Consider the following 9,353-nt stretch of genomic DNA (forward strand, 5'->3'; position numbering starts at 1 on the left):
GTTTCATGTGTGTGGATAAAACATGTATGTGTCCACATACCTATATTTCCAGCCGCACATACAGAAATTAGTACCCATGTAATAGATACATTGCTCATTTGTAAACTCAAAGAAACTTGTGGAAACATCCTGTAGTTGAGTAGTAAGATGGACGAAAGAGAAGAAAATGTAGGGCTGCTTGCTTGTTATTTTTGTTAAAAAATTTTAACTCCCTTGGCACCCGCACGACAGGTGTCTCCCGCTAGAGGGCGCAGGAGATTGGCAAATCGTTCCCATGGGTGGATGCTTGTCCCCGGTTCCAAGGGGCGGGCTACTGCTCCCAGCTGGACACCCAACTCTGGGTTTGCTTGGTGGAAGCCTGCAGTACCAGCCAACCTCTCCAGGCTATTGGGAACCTATGTCTCTAATCTGACCTCTGCATGTCTCACACTCGAGTCTGCAGATGCTGTTTCAATGCAGATAGAACACAGAGGTAGCCGGTGAACTAACTGCATGGAGCCTGTTTTTTGTTGTTTTCATGAAGAGGATGCCCTGAGAAATTTGTGTGGGCATTTTTGGGTCCTCCGTGACAGTAGAGAATAGGCCTGGACTTAGCAACTGGATGAAAAGGACTGGATTTCTGAAGAACCCCAAGTTCAGTCTGAAACGCAGGCTGGTAACTCTGTCTCTGGTCACCTGAGCTAGCCCCTGGCTCTCCGGCCTGATAAGTCCTGCCTCTGGAGACATGTACCTATTGTGTGTGTTGTGTTCACTTTTGTTTTTCCTTTATATTACAGAGTAGAAACTTTTTAATAAGCTTATACTCTGTGAACTTCAAGGTAAGAAAACAATTATTACACAATGTGTTATCTCCTAAGTGATTCTGAACACATGTAGTGACATCCCCTGTATTCCAGCTACACAGAAAAACGAGACTGAAGACGGCTTGAGCCTAGAAGTTCCAGGCTAGCCTGAGGGTACAGCAAGTTACTGTAAAGTCTTTATTTTAAAAAGAAGGAAGGAAGGAAGGGAGGAAGGGAGGGAGGAAGGGAGGGAGGAAGGAAGGAAGGAAGGAAGAAAGAAAGAAAGAAAGAAAGAAAGAAAGAAAGAAAGAAAGAAAGAAAGAAAGAAAGAAAGTTATTCTGCTGACTGGAACTGTCATCGTCATTGTTCCTAATATAATTTCCTGCTGGAGCTGGGGTTCTTCATCTGTGCTGGGGTTCTTCATCTGTGCTGGGGTTCTTCTTCTGTGCTGGCCCAGGTCACCAGGCAAGTTTTAAACACTTCTACTGCCTGAGTCCCCAGACACAGACTCTGCTGGTATTGGTCTGGACTGTAGTCAGGGAGTGGGACTATTGGTTCTGATGAAGCTACTGTTGAGAACCTCTCTCCAGAGACGCCAATGAGCAGGCCATGCTCTGTGCCATTCCATTTACAGCATAGAATTCAAGTGCGTTGGAAAGCACCTGCTCCAGAGTTCGGAGACCTCAGAACTGTATTCCATCCCCACTGGATCACTTCCAAGCAAGTTTAAGTGGAGCTTTTTAACAAAGTTTTTAAAGTAGACTAAATCAGAAGGTGAGGGTGTAGGAAAATGACCTTTTCACCACTTTTTCCAGAAATACAAATTTTTATTTTTAAGGGGAAAGGCTTTCATGTCTATAAAGCTGTTTCTGAGTTTTTTTTCCAAAAAAAAAAAAAAGCCTCCCTATGTTATTATTTTGTTTCTGAGGTAGGGTCTCGAGGGAGGGCACCTATAGTGGAAGCCTTTGCAGTAGCTGCTACAGATCTGCCTAACAGAGGTGGTGGTTTGTGGGTTTGCTGCACATCGTACCCTGCGCGTGTCTCTGGGATAGAGCGCAAGTGTTGTTTTGTGTACACATCAGACATACTGAAGTCAGATAATTAGCGTTTTATCATTTTCTGTAGTAAGCATAGTAAGCACTCTCCAAACCCCCTCTTCTGGCTGCTTTGGGACATATCATACACCACAGTTAACTGTGCTCTCCTTCCTGTGCCCTGGAAGGGCCTCCGAGTAATAATATGTCAGATTCTAAAGTTTGGGTATGACTGATTCCTTATACAAACAAGCACATCTGACTCATAACCGGAATTTTGAAAACAAATTATTACATGTGGTTATAAGACCATTTTCACATAAGTATGCAGCATACTTGGAATATACTGCCCTCTGTGCCCACTATCCTCCTCCTCCTCCCGCTTCACTCCCACTAGCTCCCCAGACAGTTTCCTTTCTAGTTTCAGGCCATTAATACCCATGTGGACTTAGGTACCTAAGAAGTGTAGAACTCACAAAAGAAAACGTGCCATGCTTGTATTGCTTGTATTTCCAAGACTGTTTATTTTCTTTCTTTCTTCCTTTTCTTTCCTCCTTTTTTTTTTTGACTTACCAGAGAAATGTCCCCAGTTAGTTACGAAACATATACATTTTTATAAACCTAACAACTTGCAAGACTCTCTCCCCTCCTCTGTGGAGACACTAGGCTCCAGATAAGCCTGTGACCAGGGGGCCTCATGCTGTGCTGCTCTCGTCCTCCATTCTGCAAAAGAAAGCTCCTGGGCCTCTCACGCCAGCTCACTCTTTCTGAACAAGAGCACCAGCCCTGGATTTGGCCAAAGCCCTCACAAGATGCTGGAGTTCCCTGCCCCTCCAGCCAGCTCTCCCTGTCCTCCCACCCAGGGAGGCTCGGCCCTTTGGCACAGAAGCAGTAGAGGCCATTCATGCTTTAGTGACGCCAGCTTCCTCAGAATCCATTCTGTCCCTTGGCATCTGACACCCCTACAATGGCAGAGCTGCAGGGGAGAAGAAAGGATAACTGCCAAGCAAGGCAGACTGCCAAGCAAGACAGACTGCCAGGTCTTGTCCAGGCATACCCCAAAAGGGCCATCTCCAGTGCCCTGGCATTGCGAGGTCCCACTCTAGACTCAATGGATTTTTGCAAGCAGAATTAACAATTGAGCCACACATCAATGTAAAAATAGCAAAACACACACTGCAGATATATTATTGAAATATTGAATTTATAATGTGACTGTAATGTGCAGCTGTATTCAGATGTGTGTACTATCTCTCTACTGGTGTATCTCCAACTCTACATTATATATAACAGTGTCTTCATGAATGGACAGCCTGGCACACCAACTCAACAACTGCTCAAATAAATGAGCCCACGTTCTGTGCCACCGGCTGCACACTGCCTTCCTAACATGTCTCTCTGAAATTCTGCAGCAAAGCCAAGAGGTAAGTCTCATCCCCAGAGCTCCATTAACTTATCCAAGAATAAGGTACCAAAGAATCATGACCAACACCACGTATGGCAGGAATGAGGCGTTGATGTAAAGATTTCCCAGAGTGCCTGTCGGCTGCACCACTCAGACAGGTAAACACTGTGTGAGCCAGAATTAGACTTCAGGTCACCTGGGACCCTGTTTCGAAAAAGCAAGACACCTTGGTTCATTCCAGGTGGTGCTTGACAAGTGGCAGCCTCTGAGCTCACAGCTGGGCTCCAGTTGGCCCCAGCAGGTATAATTGATTTTATTTACTCTTGTCTGTGCAGCCCAAAAGAGGCCCCATGAAGATGGGCTTCAGTTTTGCTTTGTTTTGTTTCATTTCATATATTCACAGGCCTGGGTACCAGTCCCCCGCTCCAACTACATGGAAGACTGCCCTTGATTTTGGTGGTGTGCCCCAGAGACCCTGGTTTCCAACGGATGCTCAATAAACACTGGAAAAAATAATTGATTATTAACATGTGGTTGTAAAATTCACCACCATGCACTGAACACCCTCTGCATACCCAGCTTGGGTTAAATACTTGACATCAGTTGTTACATTGGCTCTTCCTGGCAACTCCAGGAAGTAAAAGGCCCACTAATCAAACTCACTGACCCATAAGGAAACTGCAGGTTCAGAGACATTAAGAGAGAGGCAAAAACTACCCAGCCCACCACAAGGTCATGACTTATATCAGAGACAGTTTGGAGAAGAACTATGTTCATATTTCCAAATATTGTTTATAAACATTTGTTTACATTTAAAGGGGGGATATGCTATATAAATTTGCATCGGTAAGGATCTTGCTTTATTGATACAAATTTAAGGTAAATTTTGTTATATGTATTTCTGCTCTTGACTAAGGTATTGTGTTTGTGCAGCTCATTTAAAAATGCAATGTATAATTAAGAAATAAAGGTTAATAGATAATCATCTATAATAGTCAAGCTTCTAGTCAAGTTAGCTAGGTTTTCTAGATATATAGAGATATATTTCAATTAGATAGGTGATCTTCAAACTTTTCAAATACCTATGGAATATGGCATTTAAAATGTTTTAAGAAGTTAGACCTTTTCATCACAATGAGACACATCTGCTCCTGGCAGCACCAATTACTTCAAGAGGAAGATGGGCATCGAAGAGGCTCCTTATAGAGTTTGATAGCCATTTGGGCAAGAAACTGCTCTTTCCTGGACTGCTTGAAACATGAGATAGTCCTTCAGGGTTCCTGATTCATAAAAGAATCTGCAGACATTCTGCAGTACACAGAAAAAAGTGACTGACAAACTGCCAATATAGGCAGAACTGTCTTTGAAATTTCCTGCTTCATGAAAAAGTATGCTAGATACTATGGGCCTGTAGGCTGAAGATGGATGCCCCAATGGTATAGAAGAACTTTGGGTGACTGTTCAGGCCAATTCTAGGGTTTTGGAAGTTGCTTACAATGCACAACCTGTTAACTTAGGTAATATTATAGCCTTCTGGAGTCTTTGATGGAGTTGAAGAATAAATGATTATAGCTATAGTTTTCCTTAGATGTGATGAAAGATAAAGTAGATATAAATATTACTATGCTAAAGTGTAAAACCTCCCTTTTTATTTAAACAGTAAAGGGGAGGCAATGTGGGATTCCCCTCTGTACACTGTGAATACCATTGGTGAATAAAGAACTGCTTTGAACATATAGCAGGGCAGAACTTAGCAGGGCAGGGAAAACTAAACTGAATGCTGGGAGAAGGAAAGTGGAATAGAGAGAAGCCATGGAGCCCCACTGGAGACAGACACTGGGAACGTTACACAGTAATCCACAGACACATGGCGAGACACAGATTAATAGAGATGGGTTAGCTTAGAATATGAGTTAGCCAGAAATACACGTAAGCTATTGGCCAAACAGTATTGCAAATAATATGGTTTATGTGTGATTATTTCAGGGCCGAGCAGGCAGGAACCAACAAGCGGCATCCTTCAACATTTAACCTCATGTTTTTCCTTCTGAATACAGTCAGACCAGCCACACTTGCTGAATCCAGGGACCTGTCACATGCCAAGTTTCTGAATGTTTGCACTCTTCTCTTGCCCATTGCCTTCTTGCCTCATTCTTGGGATGCTATCTCATTATAGATTTGGGGTAACTCTTGTAGTCTAGTGGATCAGCTTCCCCAGACTCTTGGAGGACTATCTAACATGAAGCTCTCTCTACATCTAACTAACATCTCTCTACATCTACTATCTAACATGATAGTCAGAGAGAGAGCACAGGCTAGAAAGGAGGTGGGAGATCTGCTTGCCTCAATGGGAGGGGTGATTGGGAGTGGGCGGGGCTTGTCTCTTAAAGGGACAGGGTATCCACATGACAGGCCAGACCAGCAGATTGACTTTTACAACAACTGGAACACTAATAAAAGTGAGCCTGGCGGTGGTGGCGCAGTGCGGCAGAGGCATGTGGATCTCTGTGAGTTCGAGACCAGCCTGGTCTACAAGAGCTAGTTCCAGGGCAGGCTCCAAAACCACAGAGAAACCCTGTCTCAAAAAACCAAAAAAAAAAAAAAAATACAAGCTACATCACCACAGATTAAAAGCCTTCTGCTCACCTAGCGTGTGACCCAGGCCTGTGATCCAGCAAACCTTAGGCAGAAGTGGGAAGATTGTGAGTCCAGCCTGGGCTACATTGTGAAACACTTCATAGGAGGAAATGTTCTCTGCTTTTTATTATCATAGTGGCCCAGATACTTAAAAAAAATTTACTAGCATGTATTAATCATACATATTAAAAGGGTACAATGTGATATTCCCACATGCTTACAGCGTGCAATGATTAAATCCCATGCCCCGTTTCCTTTCTCCCCATGTACATCCATACAGCCTTTCCAATCTCTACTCACCACTTCAAATCATTGTTTTTAGTTTCCACATAGGAGACAGGACATATGTGCCTGGTTGTTACAGTTACTGTAACTTCCTCTGGCTCTGTCCATTTCACTACAAATAACAGACTTTCTCTCATCTTTGTAGTTGAATAATGCTCTGTGTGCATTTATTCTGCATTTTCTTCTTCTGTTCGTACATTGGTGGATGGCTAGGCTGATTCCACATGTCGGCTACTGTAAATAATGCTGCAATAAACGTGGGCATGCAGCTGTCCCTTGGGCATGTTGGCTTCATGTGTTTGGATAATAATTAAAGGTGGAAGAATTGGATAACATAGTGGTTTCTATTTCTAAGGTTTTTATTCTTTGTGCATGTATGTGTGTGTTGTGCATGTACATGTTGATGTGTGTGCATGTTAGATTGCACACACATGTGTATGTGCATAAACGTGAAGGTCACATGTATTCTTCAATTGTCCTTCATCTTAGCTAATTGAGACCAGGCTTCTCTCTGCCCTGGGAACTTAACAATTCAGCTTAACTGGCTGTCCAGTGTGCTCTGGGAAATCACCTGTCTCCGTTCCCCACCCCCATCCTAAGTACACTGGGAATACAACATGCTCTGTTGCACCCAGCTTTTATGTGGGTGCTGGGGATCATAACTCAGATCCTCATGATTGCATAGCAAGCACCGTATCCACTGAGCGATTTCCCAGGACCTATTTGAATTTTTTTAGGAGTCCTCCATACTGATTTCTGAGGTGGCCACTCTCATTTACAGCAGTTGGTAAGGTCTCTTTGCCTTTGTAAATTCCCCCAACGTTTGCTTCTTTAGGTTTTGGGGTTTTGCTTTGGGTTTTTGTTTGTTTGTTTTGATTTGTTTTTGTTTATTTGCTTGTTTTTTTACGGATAGTCATTATGACTGGGGTGAGATAGAATCTCAATAAACTTTTTGGTTTGTATTTCCCTCATGGCTAACAACAGTGGACTTTTTTTTTTTTTGCAAATTTTAGCTATTTGCAAGTCTGCTCTTGTGACATGTCTATTTGTCTTAACCATTTATAACCCTGAAAGAAAAAAAAAACAAGGTAAGACATAAAATATTACTCTGGGAAAGATATTCTTTCCTTTCTTTTTTTTCTTCTTTCAAGACAGACCTTTTCTGTATAGCTGCCCTAGCTGTCCTGGAACTTACTTTGTAAACCAGACTGGCCTCTAACTTACAGAGATCCACCTGTTTGTGCCTCCCGGGTGCTGGGTTTAAAGGTGTGCACCACCACATACAACAAGGATATTTGTTGTTGATCAGAATCCTAAACAATTGCTATAACTATGGGTAAACTGTAATTTTACATAAATACACCCTTCGTGTTTTTGTTTCGCTGCATTCTTACGGATGCTAGTGCAATTACACAGGCAGTTCATTCTCCTGTGGATTCCATGCAGACTCCAGAGGCGTCAAAGGTTTCCCATAGAAGTGCAACAGTGGTGTTTGTCTTTTATACCTGCCATAGTTCACTTAACAGGTTTTTCCCTGGGCTCAGACAAATGACAGGCTTTCATCGTTTTAATGGCCACTGGATATACATGTTTTCTTTATCAATTCATCTGTTAATGGCACTTAAGTTAATTCTGTATCTTGATTGTCGTGAATGATCAAACCTAACAGAGTTGCTCTGACAGAATTTGAGAGTAGAATAGTGACTGCAGGGGCCAGGAAAGAGGAGAGGGAAGGGGACAGGAGGGACTGGTCAGATTACAAGTACAGTTCAATAGGGAAGAGGTTCCAGCGATGACAGAGAACAATTTCAAAGTAGTACTAATTGCCCTGATTCATTCGGCAGCTAATGATGCGGCGCTCAGAACATCCCTTTGGTCCCCTTAAACGTGAACCACCCGCTCGGCCTCTGTGTCTTTCCAGGAGCTCCAGGAGCCTTCTCAACGCGCTTTCCTCAGGACCCCTGCGTGCTGCATAGCCACATATTAGCTGTGGCTTCCAGACAGAGATCACACCGCGCTTCCTGGAAGCAGAGGAGCAAACACTGTCTCAGTGCATCCTTCCGTGTGACCGCCTGGGCTTCTATTCCCGTTTGAAAAGTCAGAATGATGCCATGGAAAGCAAACTGTGAGGTGTTTTATTTGGGTTCGGAAAGTGCAAAATTGAATTCGAGTCTGAAATACTGTACCAAACTTGAGTAATAGCTTTACAATTGAAAGTTGTTGTTAAATTTGATTTGTTTGTTTTAGGACTAAAGTGGGGAAAATCAAGGAAGTTTGGTTGGCTGTGTCCTGCGGAGAAGCATGACACACTGGTATAGCCTCTAGAGCGGTGTTTTTTCAACCTGCGGGTCACGACCCCTTTGGGGGTTGGATGCCCCTATCACAAGGGTTCCATATCAATATTTACATCATGATTCATAGCCATAGCAAAATTACAGTTACGAAGCAGCATTGAAATAATTGTATGGTTGGGGGTCACCACAACATGACTAACTGTATTAAAAGGTCATAGCATTAGGAAGGCGGGGAACCACCGGGCTAGAGGAGGTGTGAGCCATGCTGGTGCTGACCTATAGAGGCATAAGTGTTACATATACACCAATACCATGGCTGTCGTGAGCTGGGTCAGTTAGCACAGGGTTGCCCACAATGACACATAGGAGATGATGGCTCCACAGTGCCTCCTGTCTCGTATGTGGACATTCCACAGCAAGAACAGGGAACTCCTGACACATGAAATCCATCACCCCATCACTACACTCCAGATTTCAAAAACCCTTGCACCAGCCAGAGAGCCTGACACTGCACTCATAAGTTCTGTGTTTTCATCCCTGAGGGCCCTAGGTAGTGTTTGCTTATGGAGCTCTGTTTTGCTTCAATGAATCCAGGGGTAAATAACTTGTATCAACACAGCTAAAATGCCTACGTGTGAGAATAGGGAGGTCAGAGTCCAAGAGGATCAGCACTGAGGCCTGGTGGGCTGGCACCCGGCAGAGGCAACCAGAGCATCTAACGTCTGCTTCTCCTTCACCCTGGCAAGACTCCGGTCCACTCAAGCCCCTGGAGAATGCGGACCCATCTCCTTTATCCTTGCTCCTACTAGAAACATCTCTGCCCATCTGTCATACACCCACGGAATCCTCTGCTCCAGTCTGATAGCCACAGGGCACCTAAAACAGCTATTGGTGTGTGTCTCAACATCTGCTCTC

At 43.7% G+C, this 9,353-nt stretch overlaps 1 pseudogene; it reads left to right on the top strand.

Annotated features, from left to right (window-relative positions):
• The window catches only part of LOC101982827, a 9,265-nt pseudogene extending 992 nt beyond the window's left edge, over positions 1-8,273 (top strand).
• The last annotated feature ends 1,080 nt before the right edge of the window (positions 8,274-9,353 follow it).

This window comes from Microtus ochrogaster, unplaced genomic scaffold (genome assembly GCF_000317375.1).
Source record: "Microtus ochrogaster isolate Prairie Vole_2 unplaced genomic scaffold, MicOch1.0 UNK3, whole genome shotgun sequence".
Classification (NCBI taxonomy): Eukaryota; Metazoa; Chordata; class Mammalia; order Rodentia; family Cricetidae; genus Microtus; species Microtus ochrogaster.